This window comes from Diabrotica virgifera, chromosome 6, assembly GCF_917563875.1.
Source record: "Diabrotica virgifera virgifera chromosome 6, PGI_DIABVI_V3a".
In the NCBI taxonomy this organism is placed as follows: Eukaryota; Metazoa; Arthropoda; class Insecta; order Coleoptera; family Chrysomelidae; genus Diabrotica; species Diabrotica virgifera.
In genome coordinates this window covers 109,785,483-109,808,058 of record NC_065448.1, presented here as the reverse complement: position 1 = coordinate 109,808,058, position 22,576 = coordinate 109,785,483, and the positions used below count along the sequence as shown (strand labels likewise).

General features: G+C 32.6%; 1 protein-coding gene across 1 annotated transcript in view; it reads left to right on the top strand.

Moving 5' to 3' along the window:
• LOC114327939 (E3 ubiquitin-protein ligase CBL-B) overlaps positions 1–22,576 on the top strand; it is a 328,350-nt gene that overhangs the window by 163,840 nt on the left and 141,934 nt on the right. The window lies entirely within an intron of this gene.

Below are 22,576 nucleotides of genomic sequence, written 5' to 3'. Positions count from 1 at the left end.
ATATAACTCTGGCAAAGGCAAGAGAAAAGATTATTACAACCTTCAGTTTGCTACCGCAAGAAATACTCTAAAGCTTCAGAAGATTGAACGCAAAGGATTCACTGGTTATTATACACTCAGATATCATGTCTCTAAAATGGACAAATGGGAAGAGGAAACTACCGAACATGTCTGCAGCATCAGGACAGAACTACTTACAAAATGCTTTTTAGAACCTGGCCAGGTAATAAATCTCTTAATTAACTGGATAATATCTAGACTTTCGTAAAACCTTACATAGATCCGTCTTGTCAAATCGAAATGAAATCCAAGATCACATTGAAGAACTGAGGACAGAAGCATCATAGTGCAAGAAGACTGTCAGGACAAAACGAAACATATAGAAATCCACGAGGAAAAAGTTTTCCTGTAGTTGGCTGTATACGATAATATATTACAAAAAACGATAAAATCCTTTATAAAAGGTATAGTTGTTAAAATCCCTATACAGGGCTACATCACAGAACACTTTTCACCATACAGTCATGAGATGTGAACAAGTCAAATTCGAGCTCAATGGTACCTAGAGCATGAAACATTGGATATTTTAAACATCCATGTTTAATTTCACATTTTACTTCTATGTTCCTATGACGGATCAATTGTAAAGGGTTTTTACCCACATATTTTTTACTTTGGTGGTTAGCATGTTAGATTCACGTAAACACTGATGATGATCGGTCATCCGATCGAAAACTAGTTCTGTTCTGTGATGTAGCCCTGTATAGGGATTTTAACAAATATACCTTTTATAAAGGATTTTATCGTTTTTTGAAACATATAGACTCCTGTTCAGACAAGAAATCCGATCTTGGCTCAGTTCACGACTAGCTCTACTACAGTTCGCTTTCTTTTTTCTCAAAGCCTAATAATGTCAAACTTCGAGATTCTTCGATTTTCTTGAGAAAAAAACGTCGCCTATGAGAAACCTATAAAAGACAGTTGAAAGAAGTGAAGGCATGAGTTATCTCTGGAACTGGAGAAGAAGTATACAAACTATCTTTGTGCTACTTCGACCTCTTGAAATTTTTTAATGATCAAGATGTACCAAGGATGTCACGAGAAACTATAATGACGAGGAATCTCAGATGATATCTGAATGTTAATGTGAGTCATGGGATGTAATGGCTTTCTTATGCAGGTGTCTTGTTAAGTATGTACGGTGTTACCAATTCTAGCAACTGACAATAGGTTGAGATGTCCATTCGCAAATAATTGCGTCAGTTAATACTGGCTTCTGTTCAAAAGCCATTCCCTTGACCCTGTTGTCTTTTCCCTTTTCCCTTTTCATCCCTTTACCCTCAGTCGTTGTATGTGTACAGTTGATAAAAATAAAAGAAGGCAGCTCTTCCTCCACAATCAAAAAGTGTCTCAAAAAAGAATTCACTAAACAAACTTCACGCATCTCAAGACAAGAGTGAAATTTATTTTGTGGCAGGATTGCCATAATATATTATCCGTTCTCTTATCAGGTTATCACATGCTTTCTAAACTAAGCCAATTTGTTTCAAGTACATAGTACTAAGAATAGATAATCAAACATTCTATATTTACAAATATGTATTCTTTTAAAAAAACTAGACTTGGATTATTTACCAAATAAAGTAATATGAATCTTGATAATATCCCTAATCACGACTTCAAAACGGAAGCTGAAACTATAATAATATGTGTTTACAACTTCTCTAATTCAAAATAAAAAGAAAACACCATAAATTAATGTAGTCTAACTTGTTTTATTGCATCTTATTTAATATTCATTTTGAATATTAATTTCCTCCTGCATCCTTTATACATGACAAACTCATTATTGTTACAAAATAGGTGTGTATGTGCCAAACAACGTATACATTAACAGTTATAAGAGGATACTATCCGTCTCTATGGAAACCGCATCCCATTGGTGTACTTTTCTTTTTTATGTAATAAATATTTAGTTATGAGCAATATATACAACGATCGTATTTACATAAAAATTTTTCTTTGAAATTATGAAAAACCCGGCAATTTGGTATACAAACTTTTTTTAGCATACTTACAACTACATTCAATTGAAAACGGGTCATAAATATTCGTATTGCGATTGTAAAAAAAATCGCTCGCCAACTTTGATTTTTCGGACATATTTCTTTATAAAAATTATGTGTCAACTTCTCTTGCACACCAGCTTACAAGCGGTTTTTTCAGGGCCGGCGATAACGGGCCTGCAAGGGATGCACTACAGGCGGGCGCCCCTGTTTGGGGGGCGCCAGAATGAGCATTTGTTCTGCTAGTGTTATAAAAAATACTAATTTAAAAAATAGAAGGGCAGCTATGGTAGTTATGCAGGCGGGCGCCTTATACCCTAGCGCCGGTACTGGGTTTTTTATTTAAACAATAATTTAGTCCGATATTCAAGTCTTTAACTATTAAAATAATTATCAATATACAGGGTGTCCCGACAAGATTGGTCATAAATTATACCACACATTCTGGGGTCAAAAATAGTTCGGTTGAATCTAACTGACCTTAGTACAAATATGCTCATAAAAAAAGTTACAGCCCTTTGAAGTTACAAAATGAAAATCGATTTTTTTCAATATATCGAAAACTGTTAGAAATTTTTTATTGAAAATGGACATGTATCATTCTTATGGCAGGAACATCTTAAAACAAAATTATAGTAAAATTTGTCCACCCCATAACATTTCATGGGGGTTTTGTTCGCTTAAACCCCCCCCCCCCCCAAACTTTTGTGTACCTTCCAATTAATTCATTATTGTGGTACCTTTAGTTAACCTTCGGATTACCAAGCGGGGGAAATTGTGACCCCAGCGTATGTTTTTCTTTAATAAATTCAAAAGTATTTTCAATTTTTAACTCATTGTTTTATTTGACTTTAATATCATTCTAGACATCCTCATATTTTGAAATAAAAAAAATTTCCTATATTTTACTAATAAAAAATATATTCTGAAGTTGATGTTTAGTAAAATACCGTCTTACTTACTTACTTAAGCCATCCTCTTGTGCCTTACAGTGTCGAGGTAAGTGGAGAAATCAAACGTCTCCATGCCTTTCGGTCAGTAGCTAGTCTTTCTGCTTCTCTCCACCCAATATTTCCTTTTACGCAAGCCTTTCCAATATTTGCGTTCCACGTTCTTGCTGGCCTGCCTCTTCGTCGTTTGTTGTCAGATGCTGCTTTCCATACCCTCTTTACAGTTCTACCTTCACTCATTCTTGCCATATGTCCGAACCACGATAAGTGTTTCGTTTCAAGTCTGTCTAAGGTCCTTCCAACACCGCACCTTTCACGTATGTCTTCATTTCTTATATGAGCACGTCTGGTCACCCCGGATACCGCACGTAAATATCGCATTTCGCATGCTTGAATTTTACTACGGATGTTGTCGTTCACTGTCCACGTTTCACTACCGTAGAGTAGCACCGGCTCGTATACAGTTTGAAATACTTTCATTTTTGTTTTCAGGCTTACCTCTTTCTTCCTAATAAAACTTTTATTTAGTGCATAGTATAATTTTGTTACACTCATTACCCTGCTGTTTATTTCTGGTTCTATATTTCCTTGCCCATTCATTGTTGATCCTAGATACTTGAAGTCCTCTACTTGTGTAATGGTCTCATTATTCAGCTTTACATTTATATTTTCTTGAGTTTTCAATATTACTAAAGCTTCTGTTTTTTCAATATTCATTTTCATCCCAAATTTCTTAAAGGCTTCATTCCACACATTCACATTCACTTGCAAGTCTTTTTCTGATTTTACCACAATTACCAGGTCATCGGCAAATCGGCATATATCAACTCTGACACGTAAACTTGTTGAAGTTTATACACCCCAACCCTAGTTCTTTTTGCCTTACCCCTGCATTCGTTTGCAATTTCGTCCATTAGAGCGATGAATAACAAAGGACTCAGAACACCACCTTGTCTTACACCTGTCCTTGTGTAGAATTTTAGAGATGAGCTATTGTTCGTTCTTACATTATTACGTGTACATTTATATATAGTAGAACCCCGCAAATCCGAACTAATTGGGGGGACAGCCTGTTCGGATTCCGAAAAGTTCGGATTATCCGAAAGTTAGCCTAACTAATATTTCAAAGCTTTCGTTGTCGTTGATTTTGAGTCGCTGCACCTGTTTCACTCTTTCCCTCTCCCAGCCATCTCAGATTGATGTCACTGTTAATGGTCATTAGCAAATCTAAAAAACCACGAGTTTTGAATAACATGAACGCTTTGCTTGTTTATTATAGGGCCCAAAGGAAAGCATTGATGAATAGTGCACTTTTTAAGAATGATTTGAAAAACTAGTTGAACCATCCGTTTCGAAATTCAAATAGGAAGTGGAGCTTCCCAAAAGAGCCCTACTTTTCTTAGATAATGCTACTTCATATCCTGAAGTAATGGAGCTTACATGTGATGAAATTAAAGCTGTTTTCCTATCACCAAATGTGACCCAGTTAGTGCAACCCATGGACCAGGATGTTCTGCAGTTTATAAATCTGTACTATACAAAAAATTTGGTACGGACTGTATTAGAAGGCGAGAAAAGTTTCATTACTGACAACCCGAAAAAAAGAAATTACCGTCAAAATGCCATTTATTGGGTGGCTGGGGCCTGGGACAACTGCCCTGATACTTTAATTAAAAAATTGTGGAAGAAGTTGTGGCCAGATTTATTATTTAAAGAAGGTCCATTTTTTCAAGCTACATTACAAGATGACCTTCTAGAAGTCGTACAACAACTTCTAGGATGTGAAAACGAAGAAAAAAGTGCAATTACAAAATGGATTGAAGCTGACGACAATGGGCACCAAGAATTTACGGATGAAGACGTTGTAGACTTGGTTCAACCTCAAGGCAACATGTATGAAGATGCAGAAAGCGAGGAAGAAGTTTCTTCCTCGCTTCAAATACAATGGTAACAAATATGTTACCATCTTTGTCCTCTAAACCTGTTACTCCGTTTGATTTCTTTTGTCTTAGGTTTTTTAGGGTCCTATAGAACAACTTCGCATTACCCTTACTATCACTTTCCATTTTATTTACAAATTCTTCCCATTGGCGATTCTTAGCTTCTTTAATGTTATTTTTAACCAGTATTCTCTGTTCCTTATATTCTTGATAATTACTTTCACTTTTATTGCTTATATACTTTTTCCACAATTTTTTCTTCTTCGAAACTTCCAATTTTATGTCATTATTCTACCAAGCTGTACCTTTCAGATATCTTCCTTTCGTTACACCACATACTTTACTCCCACTTGCATATACCAGCTCCTTAAAAATATTCCATAATATTTCTATATCCTCCTCATTTTTCCAATTTGTTTTTCGTATTTCTTCATTTCCTCGTCTCTCAAGGAACCAGAGGCATTCTACGAACAGTTGCAAACCATCCTGGACGACATACCTCATAAGGAACACTTAATTCTTATGGGGGATTTTAATGCACGAATCGGAAATGAAATAGTTCCAGGAGTAAAACAAAGATTCAATGAAAACCATGTCAACTCAAATGGAGAACTCATGGCTAATATCTGTGCTTTTAACGAACTGCGAATCAATAATACATTTTTCGACCATAAGCTTCAATATAAATATACGTTTGAAAACTCCAGGGGGCACAAATCTATGATTGACTTTATAGTCACTAATAAAAAAATCCACCCAGAGCAGATTCTAGATATTCGAACTTTAAACTCGGCAGACGCAGGGAGTGAACACAAATTAGTCCTAGCAAAAATAAGAATGAAACTAACACCAAAACATTTTCCACAGGAAATCACCGAGGAAAAATTCAATGTAGAATCACTGTGGAACGATTCTACCAAAGAAATGTACCAAAGGAGGCTAGCACAGAAGATACAGCTGAAGCAGATAGACGACATCGAAGATATAAACGCGAGCTGGGAAAAAATTAAAAACAATATTGAAGAGGCAGCAACAGAAGCTCTAGGAAAACGCAAAGTCATACTGAACAAAAGAAACAACAACAATACACCATGGTTCAGAAAAGAAATAAAAGACAAATGTAAAGAGAAGAGAGACGCCTACATGAAGTATAAAACATCAAACACTCCAGAATCCAGAGACACCTATAGAAGAATACGAAATGAAACAAAGCAATTGGTAAGAAGAACAAAAAATGAACACTGGGAACAGTTTACAAAAAGGATGGAAAGCGACTTCTACGGAACACAAAAACAAATATGGAGATTCATAAGAAACCAACGGAAAGAAATGGCAGAATTGGAGGAATACAATAACATACCAGCAAACGAATGGAAAAGATACTTGACGGAACTGTTTAAAGGAAAGGAAAATCATAATCAAAATAATAACCTACCTGAATTAAGACACGAAATTGAAATCAGTTTTCAGGAAGTAGGGGTAGCCATAAATTCACTCAAAAATAGGAAGTCACCAGGACCAGACGGAATAACCAACGAGCTTCTAAAATACGGAGGAGAAAGTATAACCCTAGAGATGACAAAACTTATACAAAAACTAATATTGCACTGCAAGATACCAGACGCATGGAGAAACAGCATAATGATACCAATGTTCAAAAAAGGAGACAAAGAAGACCCCAACAATTATAGAGGTATAAATCTACTAAACACCGCACTTAAGCTAACCACAAAAGTCCTAACCAACAAAATCAATAAACTAACAACTTTATCAGATGAACAACAAGGATTCAGATCCGGAAGATCCTGCGTAGACGCCGTATTTGTACTGAGACAAATCACAGAAAAGGCCATTGAGTACAATAAACCAGCATATCTATGTTTTATAGACCTGACAAAGGCTTTCGATCGCATCCAAGTCGAAGACGTCTTACATTTACTGTATGGAAGAAACATACCAATCAATATTATACAAACCATCGAAAACATCTACTTTCATAATCGAATACAGGCAAAGATAAATGGAAAACTAACGTCGTTTATACCAGTACAAAGTGTAGTCAGACAAGGTGACTCATTAAGCCCACTGCTCTTTAATATAATAATGGACGAAATAATAGAAGCAGTACGTAAAGGTCGTGGTTACAGAATGGGGAATAAAGAAATCAAAGTATTGTGTTATGCAGACGACGTCGCATTAATCGCCGAGACAGAAGACGATCTCCAAAGATTAACACACATCTTTAATACAACAGCCAAGAAATACAATATGATAATATCAGCAGAAAAAACCAAATGTATGACAACATCTAAATACCCACTACGATGTAAAATCGAAATTGATGGGAAAATAATAAAGCAGGAAGCAAGGTTTAGATATCTGGGAATTGATATAACCAGTTACGGAGATGTTGAAGAGCAAGTACGACAACAAAGCTTAAAAGCAAGTAAAGCGGCGGGATCTCTTGATGGCACAATCTGGAAGAACAAACACTTAAGACAAGACACAAAAGCAAGAATCTATAAAGCAGCAATTAGACCTATATTAACATACACGGCGGAGACAAGGCCTGACACATCTAAAACGAGACGACTACTAGAAACAACAGAGATGAAAATACTCCGACGAATATCAGGGAAAAGTCTGTTGGATAGGGAGAGGAGCGAAAACATAAGAAGATCATGCAATATAGAAGACATAAATGGATGGGTGACAAAACGGAAACAGGAGTGGAACGAACACATTAGTAGAATGGCAGAGGATAGGATAGTACGAATAGCACGAGATAAGTCACCAAATGGACGAAGAAGTATTGGCAGACCAAGAAAAAGGTGGTGCGATAACCTAAACAATTTAGGAGGATAATATTGAAGAAGAAACAGGCTTTAAAGCCTACATACAAGAAGGAAGAAGAAGAAGTATTTCTTCATTTAATTTACAACAGTATTCTTTCCTAATATTTTCATGAGTAAATTGGTGAGTAATCAGAGAATACCTCAAGGAACAAAGGTGACATTATGCCAACTTGCGCTTTTACCCTGGGGGTGGATGCCACCCCTTCTTGGGGTGAGAATTATTTTATTAAAAATAATACCATAAATCGATAGAGGGACAAATTACAAGCAAAATTTGTTTTATCAAGTTATTAATCAACACTTTTTGAGTTATTAAAGACCAAAGATTTTATTTCTTCGTAAAAGAAATACATGTTTTAAATCGGTTTTTCACGTATAACTCAAAAACTATAAGTTTTTACAAAATAGTTATTATTACTGAAATTGATGATAATAAAAAACTGAATACACTCCTCACTTAAAGAACTAAACTAATGTTAGTTCAAAGTGAGTTATTGGCAATTGAATGTGTATTTTTTTCGGCGAGTACTCAAATCTAAGTATTCAAGCTTAAATAACGGGAAAACGATGCAATGTATAAAATATACCTGCTAATCATTTGTCAACGTACTTCGGAATACCTATTAAATGAGCTTCAGAACAAGTTAATGGCGTCAAAATTAAGCAAGTTATGATGAAAATAAAAGAACCCTTTCAAATTTTTTAGGAAAAAGTGAAAAATAAAACCTACGCCATTTCCACAAAAATCAAAATTTATAGTAATCCTTACAAGAACTTCTTCATATTAGCACAAGTAATGATTTCAATAATTTTGACTGGTTTAGAATGCATATTTTTGAAAAAAAGATTTAATTTAAAAAAATCATAATTTTTAAAATTTTTGTAATTTTCATATTATTTTGATAGTAACTCCAAAAATACTCAATATACGTAAAAAATTATATATACCCAAATTTTAGTTTTTTCTGTGTCAAATATTTTACCTGTTTTACTATTTCCATAGGGTAAAAAATAACCGAGATAGAAACGTTTAAATCTTAAATTTTGCTGTGAAAACCATGCAACCGGGGCCATTTAACCTTTAATTTTTAAAAAAGTAAGGGGTCTAAAAGATTAAATTCAACGTGGTTAAATAGCTCTTGAAGTTAACTTTCAAACGGTTTTTAGATAAACCTGATGTCTTAAAAATAAACACGGTTATTAAAAAAAAACAATAACATTTTTTGGAAAAATTAAAAAAAATAAATTTTGGTGCATGAATTTTAATGCTATCAACATGTTCTGGGGTTCATTTGATAGATATTTTTAAGTACTTTGACAAATGTTCAATAAGTTTATGTTATAAAATGCATAATTTTCCTGTTATTTCAGCTTGAATACTTAGATTTTTTACTCGCCGAAAAAAAATATATGTTCAATTACTTATAACTCACTTTTAATTAACATTAAAAGGTTTTTCTACTAGTAAAGGATTTATTTCATTTTTTATTAGCTTCAATTTTGGTAATAATAACTTTTTTGTAAAAACTTATAGTTTTTGAGTTATTGATGAAAAATCGGGTAAAAACATGCATTTTTCTCAAGAAAATTAAAATCTTTGGTCTTCAATAACTCAAAAAGTTTTGATTTATTTTAATAACTTTATATAGCAAATTTTGATTAGAATTTGTCCCTCTATCGAATTATGGGGTTATTTTCAATAAAATAATTTTCACCCCCGAGAAGGGGTGGCATCCACACCCAGGGTAAAAGCGCAAGTTGGCACCATGTCACCTTTGTTCCTTGAGATATCCTCTAACCAGTCACCAATTTTCATGCCAATCTATGGAGGTTCAACGAAACCGGAAGTAATAGCTCATATCCACCTTCAGTGACTGAACTGTAGGTCAATAATGGATTTTTCGTTCGGCGAATCCATCACTCGTGTGTATTTATGAATCTCCTTGTGTTGAAAAAATGTGTTACTAACTTGCATATCATTCATGCATGATGCAAAACTCGATGACTCTTTGTCCATTATTATTCCTGACTATTTCTCCATATGGCCCTATAGGGTAGTCATATTCATTGCTTGACCCTACTCGCCCATTAAAATCGCCTACTATTATGACCTTATGATTTATTTGGTCCATTTCGTCCTGTAATTGTTCCCAGAAGCTATCTTTGAGTTCCTTGGCTTCATTTTCCGATGGTCCATACCCAACAATACCGTCTATTATGTGTAATTCCAAGTAGTTTTACTCTAATGACGTCGACTTTGCAAAGTAACAAGACACTTACTCAACATACACATGACACTAATACTCATGTTGTGACTGGCTGAATGACATAAAGTCCATGCCATAAAAAAAACTTCATTTTTTTGTTAATTGTCATTCCCCTCCCCCCCCCTTGGTCATCCGTGTAACAAAAAAAGGTTGGTCATCGGAAGGTTAAACACGTTTTTAAATCTTTTTTGCCTCTTAGTGATTTTTCGATAAGCCAGTTTTTATCGAGATGCGGCTTCTTGTTTAATATATTATTTTTGGGGGTTTTGTTCCTTTAAACCCCCCACATGTTTGTCTACGTTGCAATTAAACTATTATTGTGGTACCATTAGTTAAACACAGTGTTTTTAAAACTTTTTTGCCTCCTAGTCTTTTTGAATGTCACCTTTTATCGAGATGTGGCTTCTTTTTCAAAATATATCTAAAAATGCAAGTTATAAATAAATTTTCAGATTATTAACAGGTGTCTATAATCATACTTAACCATAAATATGTGGTGGATTCGACAAATATTCAAAATATCTCGATAAACACTGGCTTATCAAAAAAGTACTAAGAGGCAAAAAGTTTTAAAAACAATGTGTTTAACTAATGGTGCCACAATACTAATTTAATTGGAACCTACACAAAAGTTTGGGGGGGTTTGGGGTGCACAAATTTCAGTTCAATTTTTTTTTAGGTGTTTCTGCCATAAAAATTACACATGTCCATTTTCAATAAAAAAAATCTCTAAGAGTTTTCGATATATGAAAAAAAATCTATTTTCATTTTGTAACTTCAAAGGGCTGTAACTTTTTTTGTGTGCACTATTGTATATAGGTAAGTCAGGTTCAATCAACCTATTTTTGACCCCAGAATCTGTGGTATAATTTATGACCAATCTTTTCGGGACACCCTGTATATTACTAGTTTCTCAACGGTAACTATTTAAACTGAAATATTCATAATTCATATTAGTGTAGGAAACAGAGGTTGAACCTTGCAAAATGGACACAAGTCCGGTTTTATTTTTTTTCTGGCATATCAAGGGGTGCTTATTATAAGACTAACTTTTTCTGAAAAAATTTCGCCCCGGAACCCCTCTTTTCACCCCATTAAAGGGGGTAATTTATGGTTTTTGCAGAACGTAGCCCTTCTTGTACCTTTTACAAAAAATTTCTTTTATAGAAATATGAAGAGGACTATATTTTCTACGATTTATTTCCGACAGCATCTCTCTATCATCCAACGTTTAGCAAGGGTGGCGCCCCAAAGTTGACAAGTTTTTAAAAAATATGTTTTTAAAAAAAATATATTTTTCCCTAACTGTAACGGAAATTAAAAAGAAATGCTGCGGAAATTATTCACAAATAGTTGATTGATTTTTTGGTATAGGTTTCACTTTAGGGTAATTGCCCTTTTTTTAATTACAGGGTGTTACATTTTAAAAAACCCCTTTTTATACCATCTGAACCGTTTAAGCTAGAGTAAAAAGACTTTCAGCGATTACCCATGTACTGGTGTTATTTACAAATTTGTATAATGCACCCCCATTTTTTCCCCGGAACCACCAAAAAAAAAGAAGAATTAATAAATAAAGTGATTTTCTTGGAATCCTTCACAAACAATGCCCTTCATTAATATGCTTCATATATCATTTTGTGCAAGTTATTATTGCCCATGTATGGACACTAAAAGCGATTTCCTAGTACAACCCCTGTAGCCAAAAACAATAAATAAAATGGGGGGTTGAATTTTTTTTTGTTTTTTTCTTTTTGATCCATATGGGCATATGCTTCATCAATAGTGCTTTTCAAAAATATATATGGTTATTGCAACATCCCTGCGCAAACCACCCCTATCCTTGAAAATATACTGCAGAAACTACCCCTATACCTTATCCAGCATGTTTTTACGATTTTCTCATTACCTATTCATTTTTTTTTAAACAAAACTTACACAAGGTTAAAGACCACTATTTACTCTAAAAATTAGGTCCTATTCATTTTTTTCGTTTAAGCAACCGTTACGGCACAGTGGCGCCGTAAACCTCATATATGCTTTGACGGGCTCCAGTTTTTGTTTATTTTTTCGTCATCTGTTTGTTTTATTGATAAAGTACTTATGTAAAATAAAACAACACAGTGTAACCTACAAATCATGACCTATGCACATTTTACATTCTTTGCTCCCCAAAGCTACAGTGGTGGCCCAAAATAAATTTTTTCATATTTTGCCACCTATGCAGATTTTATTGCGTTAATGCTACCTTAATAGCACAATATTCACCCCTAAGTGGTCGCTAAGCAGTGGCGGATCCAGGGAGGGGTGATGGGGGCGATCACCCCCACCCCTCTCAAACCAAGTGATATTATATTTGAAGATTATAAAAATATTCATTTATTTTTATAGAAATACTTATATTATATTAATATTATTTTTATAAGAATGACTTTTTATGCTTTAGCGACAGTGGCGGATCCAGAATCGTTAAGAGGGGAGTGCCAATTGGTTAAATCTCTATAAAAATAAATTAATATTTTTATAATCTTTGAATATAATATCACTTGGTTTGAGAGGGGGGGAGGTGATCACCCCCATCACCCCTCCCTGGATCCGCCACTGCGTAGCGACCACCTAAGGGTAAATATTGTGCTGTTAAGGTAGCATTAATGCAATAAAATGCATGTAGGTGGCGAAAATATGCAAAAATTTATTTTGGGCCAGCACTGTGGCTTTGGGGAGCAAAGAATGTAAAATGTGCATAAGTCATAATTTGTAGGCTACACTGTGTTGTTTTATTTTGCATAAGTACTTTATCAATAAAACGAACAGATGACGAAAAAAAAACAAAAACTGGAGCCCGTCAAAGCATATATGAGCTTTACGGCGCCACTGTGCCGTAACGGTTGCTTATACGAAAAAATGAATAGGACATAATTTTTAGAGTAAATAGTGGTTTTAACCTTGTATAAGTTTTGTTTAAAAAGAATACATAGGTAATGAGAAAATCGTAAAAACATGCTCGCCAAGGGATAGGGGTAGTTTCTGCAGTATATTTTCAAGGATAGGGGTTGTTTTCGCAGAGATGTTGCAATAGCCATATATATTTTTGAAAAGCACTATTGATGAAGCATATGCCCATATGGATCAAAAAGCAAAAAACAAAAAAAAAGTTTTCAACCCCCCATTTTACTTTGCTACAAAGGTTGCACTAGGAAATTGGTTTTGGTGTCCATGCATGGGTAATAATAACGTGCACAAAATGATATATGAAGCATATTAATAAAGGGCATTGTGTGTGAAGGATTCCAAGAAAATCAATTTATTTATTAATTCTTCTTTTTTTTTGGGGTGGTTCCGGGGAAAAAATGGGGGTGCATTATACAAATTTGTAAATAGAACTAGTACATGGGTAATCGCTGAAAGTCTTTTTACTCTAGCATAAACGGTTCAGATGGTATAAAAAGAGGTTTTTTAAAATGTAACACCCTGTAATTAAAAAAAGGGCAATTACTTTTAAGTGAAACCTATACCAAAAAATCAGTCAATTATTTGTGAATAATTGCCGCAGGATTTCTTCTTAATTTCCGTTACAGTTAGGAAAAAACATATTTTTTTTAAAAACATCTTTTTTAAAAACTTGTCAACTTTAGGGCGCCACCCCCGCTAAACGGTGGATGATAGAGAGATGGTGTCGGAAATAAATCGTAGAAAATATAGTGCTCTTCATATTTCTATAAAAGAAATTTTTTGTAAAAGTTACAGGAAGGGCTACGTTCCGCAAAAACCACAAATTACCCCCTTTAAAGGGGTGAAAAGGGAGGTTCCGGGGCGAAATTTTTTCAGAAAAAGTTAGTCTTATAATAAGCACCCCTTGATATACCAGAAAAAAAATAAAACCGGACTTGTGTCCATTTTGCAAGGTTCAACCTTTGTTTCCTACACTATATTTCTGTAATAATAATAAACGTTAAACCAGCGTTTCCCAAACTTATTTTTCCGTGGACCGGTTATTTTTGTGCTTATCCTTCGTGACTCACTATTTACATACTACATACTCACTACATATACTGGTGTGTGTGAGTGTGTGTGTGAATGCAAGTGCGAGGTGCTGGGTGCGAGGTGCGAGGTCCGACAGACCTCGACAGACAGTTTCAGAACAAATTTATTATACATATAAGTGTAAGAAAACGATATATATTTTATATTACGATTATGTTACAAAGGAATAATCTTGATACGAGCCATATCAGCTCTGGTATATTAATTCTTAATAGCAAAACTACGAGTATATCCATGAATATTAGCATACCTACATCTACATACCATACATAAAGATGAAATCTCACAGAGGGAATATGAATAAATTCACTAAATTACAAAAAGCAATAGAAAGTCAAGATATTGCAGCTAATAATCGTTACGAAACTGAAGGATGTAAAAGAAAATTTAGCTGAATGCGAGTGTAATTCCTCAGGGCCTCACTGGCAAAAAAATGGGTAATACAGTGTGTCTGCGTCACTTGGAACCATATGGGAAACTTTTTATTATCAATTTTACGAAAAAAAGTTATTCTTTATAAAGAGCTCTGCATGGTCTAAGATTCAATCATCAGATATCACATTGTATCAACAGTATACGAGGGTTATGTCAAAAAATATGAACTTCGCTCAAAAATTTTGATTTTTTTTTTTTCAAATTACGGATACTTTATTACGATAACTTACATCGTTTTTATTACGATAACTCCGTTATTATTAATTTTACGAAAAAAAAAAGTAATTTTTTATAAAAAGGTTTGTATAGTCTAACAACTAAGATGCAATTATAAGATATCAAATTTTATGAATTTTATACGAGGTATGTCAATAAATATGAATTTCGCTCAAGAGTAGACAACCTTTATTTTTCAATTAGAGGGAGTTAATTGCATATTGAAACACAGTTTTAAATTCCGAACAACTTTTTTAATAACAATTTTCAATATTGTGAAAAATAAAGGTAGATATAGTATTTTTACTACAAAAACGTTATTACGTAGGTCAAAATTTTTGACGTAAGAGAACTGTCAAAACATTATAATGTGACTTTTCATTATTAGATATGTTTATTATAAACATGGCAATAATAAAAAGTCACATTCTAATGTTTTGACAGTTCTCTTACGTCAAAAATTTTGACCTACGTAATAACGTTTTTGTAGTAAAAATACTATACCTACTTTACTCCTTAGCGAAATTCATATTTTTGACATACCTCGTATAAAATTGATAAAATTTGATATATTATAATTGCATATTAATTACTCCGTAGACCTTTTTATAAAGAATAACTTTTTATCGTAAAATTAATAATAACTGAGTTATCGTAATTAAAATGATGTTGGGTATCCGTATTTGAAAAACAATTTTCAAAACATTTTTTTTTAATTAGAAGAATGTAATTGCATATTATAACATATTTCTTAATTCCGAACAACTTTTCTTAACAACAATTTTCGATATTGTGAAATATAAAGGTACTTTCCTCTTGAGCAAAATTCATATTTTTTGACATACCTCGTATACTGTTGATAAAATTTGATATCTGATGATTGAATCTTAGGTTTTAGACCATGCAGAGCACCTTATGAAGAATAACTTTTTTCCTAAAATTGATAATAAACAAGTTTCCCATATTATGGTTCCAAGTTACGCAGACACACTGTATATAAGTCGGAAAAAATTAGGAATAAATGGGATACTATTAACTAAGAATGGATATTCTGGACTATATAGATAGATGATAGATAAGATATTTCATAGGACATCGGCAGTAATTAAAGAATTCTTTTATTGAAAGATTTTTACCTACAAATTGAGTAATGATACGCTGATGATATGTAAATTCATCTGCACTTGTAAATATACAGTTATCTGGTCGGACTGAGATGTTTGTGGAATAGACGCGCAGTTTTTGTGTTTTTGATGTAAAGTAATACATAATTAGTGATAATGAAATTAATACTCGCCAACAACTTATTATTGTGCATTGTAATTATAACCTACCGACCAGATTTATGTTGACAGTCAAGTCATTTATTTGCAACTGCGTCAGACCAGAGCAACTATAGATAGATATACTTTTTTAAGAATTTTATAATTGTCTAATAATTGAAAAATATTAAATATAATTTCTAATAATTACAACACAACATAATTCTGGTTTTTCCATATCAATTATTAATTTAGTACGAGCTGGAGTACTTACTAATATTTTATTTTATGATTCCTTCTGAGGAGTCGTGAAATATAATACATATATATTTTATAATTCGGTACCAGATTGTGGATCCAATTTCAAAATACATACGTATCAATACATACGTTTATCAAATTTGATCGTTGATACGTTTATCAAAATCGTTGTTTCATATATGCAGACTTAGATTTGGACACTGCCTAATTCCAGAACACAAATTTAAAATAGGTCTTAATGATAGTAATCTTTGTGAATGTGGTGAGTTAGGATCTGCAGAACACATGATACTAAACTGTAGACTAAAGACAATCGAAATAAACCAATTCATGAATCAAGTACATAGAGAAACCAATATTACAAGACCTTTTAATCTAATAACAATATTATCTAGTTTAGACGAACGTGTATATGAGATCCTAATTAAACACATACTTAGTATAAAATTAAAATTGTAAACTATAATACCTGTGTTTATCCCATTTGTCTACCTACCTTTCCGTGGTCTAGTCTTGTGTGTGTGCATTGCTCTGAAAGACCCCTGAGCAGAAGTACTCCTTGTTGACATTCCTTATAATACAATTGAAAAAAACAAAAAAAAAATAATAAATAAAAAAAAGAAAAAAAAAATAATAAATAAAAAAAAGAAAAAGAAAAGAAATAAAAAAAAGAAAGAAAAAAATATAGGTGTAAAGAAAAACTATTGTTTATTTTTCTTTAATAGCTTTTCTTTTAATATTTATTTATATTCTCATTTTGTTACGCCACTGCCAAAACATTAAGTTCTTCTTTTTATTTTTATGTTGACTTATGACTTATGACGTGTGAGGTGTTTTGACAGTGACAATTAATTAATTTCGATGATTGAAATATTTGTTACCTGCTGAGCATTATAAACTAAAATCTAGAATATAAGCTTTAAATGTTGTTTCTTTTTCTTACAGAGAGAAACACAATTGAGTTTTTTATTCACCAAAAGTTTGATGGTTAAAAACATTATTACAAAACAACATTTTTGCTGATAGAAATATAATAATTTTCCATTATAAAATGGCAAAACTGAGATTTGAATTTACCGTTAAATCATTGCAGACTGATACAAAAACAAATATCATCACGATCACCTCAATTGAGACTGAGGAAAATGAAATTTTTTCAATACCTAATGATATGCAAAATATTTCCTATCATAAAAAAATCCAGACGACAGCAGCTTTTGAGAAAGTAAAACGGGTTCTAACAAAACGGGGCACTACAAGAAAAGTTTGGATCGCAGATGAAGATATTTTGAAAGTTTATATGGACGAATATGGGAATATACAATTCAATGATTTTCTCTTAGAACAACAAAGCATTCAAGGGAGAGAATCTTTAACATCCACACCTGGTATCTCACTAGATACGTTAGAACAGATCTTAGAGAGAGTATCAAAGTCAAATGAAACACAATGTATTGAATCCTTTAATAAAAAAAAAGTATCAGAACAATTTGTGATAGAAAAATTTACAGGAAAAAATGTGAATGTTTTACAATGGATGGAAACATTTGAAAATGAGTGCACAAGATTGCAAATAGATAAAAATACTGAAAAAATTGAAATTCTAAGACTATTTTTAGAAGGATCATGTGTGCATTGGTACAGGTCAATGCTTATAAAATATTCAATAAATTCTGATTGGGATGAATGGAAAAACAAATTTTGTGATATCTATGCAGACAAAGGGTGGACTCCAGTGAGGTATGTGTTTGAGTTCAAATACATGAATGGTTCTTTATTAGAATATGCTCTTAAAAAGGAAAGACTCTTACTACAAATAAACAAGTCATTGAATAAAAAAATTATGATTGATTTGATAGCTATTGGACTCCCAAATTATATTGCTGATAGAATTGATAGAGACACTTTGAAAAAAACGGATGTAGCAAGCCTGTGGCATATTTTTCCAAAAAATTAATGGAAAGTCAAAAGAAAAAGAAGGCAATATATTTAGAATGTCTAGCGATAAAGGAAGCTATAAAATATTGGCAACATCTGCTCATTGGAAAAGAGTTTATAGTATATTCAGATCACAAACCTTTAGAAAATTTAAACATAAAAGCTAGAACAGATGAAGAATTGGGAGACATGACATTTTACTTATCTCAATATAATTTTAAAGTAAAGTATAATCCAGGAAAATATAACCAAGAAGCAGACAGTTTAAGCAGAAATCCAGTTTTAGAATCTCAAGAAAATACAGATGAAGTATTAAAAGTAGTAAACTTGATTAATCTGGAAGATATAAAAATTGACCAACTCTCAAATATTGATCTACAAAATAATAAGACTAAATACAGTTTCAAGAATGATATTTATTATAAAAAGTCAAACAGAAAAGACAAAATTATTTTATCTGAAGATTTAAGTAAAACATTGATAAAAAGTGTACACAATACTTACTGTCATTTAGGAACAAACCAGATGTTAAATAAAATATCACCATTTTATACAGCCAACAATATGACTACTAACATTAAGAAAATATGTGAGAACTGTGATATCTGCATTAAAAATAAATCAAGAAGGAAACCTGACTATGGTTTAATGTCACAATTAGGACCAGCGACATATCCATTTGAAATTGTCTCGATTGACACGATTGGTGGTTTTGGAGGATCTCGTTCAACAAAAAAATATCTTCATCTCCTAGTAGACCATTTCTCAAGATATGCCTATTGTTTGGCATCAAAAACACAAAACTCTGATGACTTCATAAAGTTAATTAAAAAGGTAACAGAAGATCACAAAATTAAAACTGTGATGACTGATCAATATCCTGGCATCAACTCAAAAGAATTCAAAAATTTCCTAAAGGTCAATAACATAAAAATGATATTTACTGCCGTTGATGCACCATTTTCAAATGGTATCAATGAAAGGTTAAACCAAACATTGGTTAATAAAATCAGATGCAAAATAAATGAAGGTGACAGGAAAACAGCATGGACAACAATTGCTCAAAAATGTATAGAAAAATATAATGAAACTGAACATACCATCACAAAATTTTCACCAAAATATTTAGTAGAAGGAGAAAGTGTAAGCATCCTACCAAACGAACTAAAACCTAAAGTCACAGATGCAGATCTCGAAATAGATAGAACAGTTGCCTTGAAAAATACAAAAAAATCACATGATTATAATAAAAAGCAGTTCGATCGACATAGGAAGGAAATTGATTTGAACATTGGGGATTTAGTATATTATGTGGAGAACGGTAACCGTCTAAACAGAAAAAAGTTGGACGAATTAAGGATTGGACCATACAAAATACTAAAGAAGATTTCCAATTCAATTTACGAAGTTGATACTGGGCATAGGAAAACAGAATCAAACCTCTTCCATATAACTAAACTTACTCCAGTATTGAAAGAAAATATTTAGTGAAAGTTCAATTTTTGTTTTGAAACTCTCCAAGGGGGGGAGATGTAAAGAAAAACTATTGTTTATTTTTCTTTAATAGCTTTTCTTTTAATATTTATTTATATTCTCATTTTGTTACGCCACTGTCAAAACATTAAGTTCTTCTTTTTATTTTTATGTTGACTTATGACTTATGACGTGTGAGGTGTTTTGACAGTGACAATTAATTAATTTCGATGATTGAAATATTTGTTACCTGCTGAGCATTATAAACTAAAATCTAGAATATAAGCTTTAAATGTTGTTTCTTTTTCTTACAGAGAGAAACACAATTGAGTTTTTTATTCACCAAAAGTTTGATGGTTAAAAACATTATTACATAGGTATATAAATAATAAAAAATAAAAAAAAATAATAATAACAAAAAAAACATACAATAAAGAATAATATTGAATAATACTAGAATATATGATATAGATATATGTATATAAATGTGTAATACTGTATGATTGTAGCTAAAGATTAAATTATCCATTTATTGTTATAGAATCTAGGTATATCTTTAAAATACAAAATCTTATTTTAATAGTAATATGTGAGATAAATATCTGTAGAGCAAAAATAAGTTCGGCTAATGGATTAAGTCCACAGTCAGGAAATTCGATGACACACACACATCAAATTTGATCAGTTTAAAATATTATGCTCTTCAAAATTTGCTAAAATTATCGGAAAACTATACTTTTTGTATGAAAGATTCTATATACGCAAATAAAATTAGGCAATCTTATCGTTAGGCGCATATCTTGGTTGAAACAAATTCATAATAACCATCCTTCTAGTTTTAAATTCTATGAAGTTATCGATATTAACTCCCAGTACTTACCTAAACCAAAATTTAAAAAGTCTTCCAAAAATGTCTATTTAGGCACATTGACAAAAGTTTATTTGTAACTTAATAATATATGTGCACTCCAGTAATATTATATTTTGATACTTGATGGCATACTGATACAGGTTTAGATATCTTGCTGTGATTTTCCCATACTTGTCTGTATCAGACAGCATGGGAAAGTTATCAATGATAACTTTGTTATAAGTAGCAAGTTATCAATGATGTTGGTTGAAATTCTTTCCTGGCCACTCCATATTTTTTGGTTGGTTAAATATTTTTGTAGAAATTCTCGGATAACTCGAGCGATATAATATGACCTTGTTTTAACAATACGACAAATCAGGAGTAGTAGCTATCTACACCATGCACGACATGTTCATCCAGTACATTAGTCTAGGCGCCAAATAGAGGTTACCTTGTCCTTTTCAATTCTAATGGACAAACTCAACGGTTTCTAATGGATTTTTGACTGCTGATTACGAATTTCGAGGGTGGATTTCGATCCGAGTGGTCAAAAAATTATTATAAACAATTTAATTGTTTATAAGGCTCTGGCTCATACACTAAAAGAGATAAAAAATAATGTTTCAAATAAAATTTGTTTGTTAATAAAAAAAAACAAAGAAAAAAACGTTTACTAAACTTAAATCCAACAATTCGAACTCAGGATATTGTAAAATTAGTGCACAATGCAAATTGCAAAATAAGTATTTTTCGAAGCTTTATTGATCGTAACTCGGCTTCTACGTATGCAAATGAGCCTTAGAAGATCTCATTTTAAAAGCTTCATTAATAGGCTTCCAAAAAGAGTTTGTTAAATTACTTGATCTTCATTTGTTTTAAAGTTATACCCATTTGAAGTAATACTTTTCTTTAAAAAATTGTACATTAATAAAATTTTCTTGGTGAGGTGTCTTTCTTGGCGAGAGTCTTTAGCTTTTCCCATGATGTTCTGGTACTAGTGTAACGAACGTGAAATTTTTACTAAATTCACAAAAAATAGTATAGGACTATCAAAATATCACTAGAGAGCAATGGAAACTCTCAAGGTTTATTGTAAAATTGTAACTCTAAATACCAAGAATACAAAATAATATGCACACGAGTTGCAAGCTAGGCTGGGCAGCACTGACAAACAATGGCATCTGAGTCACGTATTGCCACGCCCGCTTGTTGCCACTATTACCAGACTATCAATTGCACTTTCATAAAGTTTAACAAGATAGTCAAATGGATTACAAACGCATCATACAGCTCAATTATATACCCTTTCTCTAAAACATTGAATTTTACTAGGTGGCTCTAATGATTTGATCACCCACTGTAAGTATTCACTATTCTACCAGCATGAAGACCTGCGTCATGGTGCATTAACACGAATTTGTTATCCATTATGGCTGGCAAATGGCAAAACATGAAAATGATTTTAATGTATATATCAGCTTTCAATCACCCAATCACCTCCACCTCCAAGTTCGGTATCTCCTTTCCAAGAAATACCCCTCCATAGCACTATGCCGCCACCACCAAAATTAACACCATGTATGAGGTTACATCTGACATACCGTTCACCATATGGAAGCAAGATTTACAAAACTTCGTCTACGGAAGAGTTGGCGAACAGTATGTCAGTGGTAACCTCATCCAGAGCGTTAGTTTTGGTGGTGGCAGCATAGTGCTACAAAGCGGCATTGCTTTGAAAGGACATACCTAACACGTGGAGGTGATCAGGCGAATGCCAACTGATATGTACATTGAAAACATTTTAGAAGATCATGTTTTGCCATTTGAAAGCCATATTGGATATGACATATTGGTTCTAATACACGTCTTCATGCCGTTAGCATAGTGAATACTTACCTTTAAATCCGATTATAGCATTTATATGATACTTTAAAACATCGCATCCGGAAAATAGATCTTATTCCTATGATACAGGGGGGCTAAGGATAGCAGCACAAAAAATTTCATTCCACATGC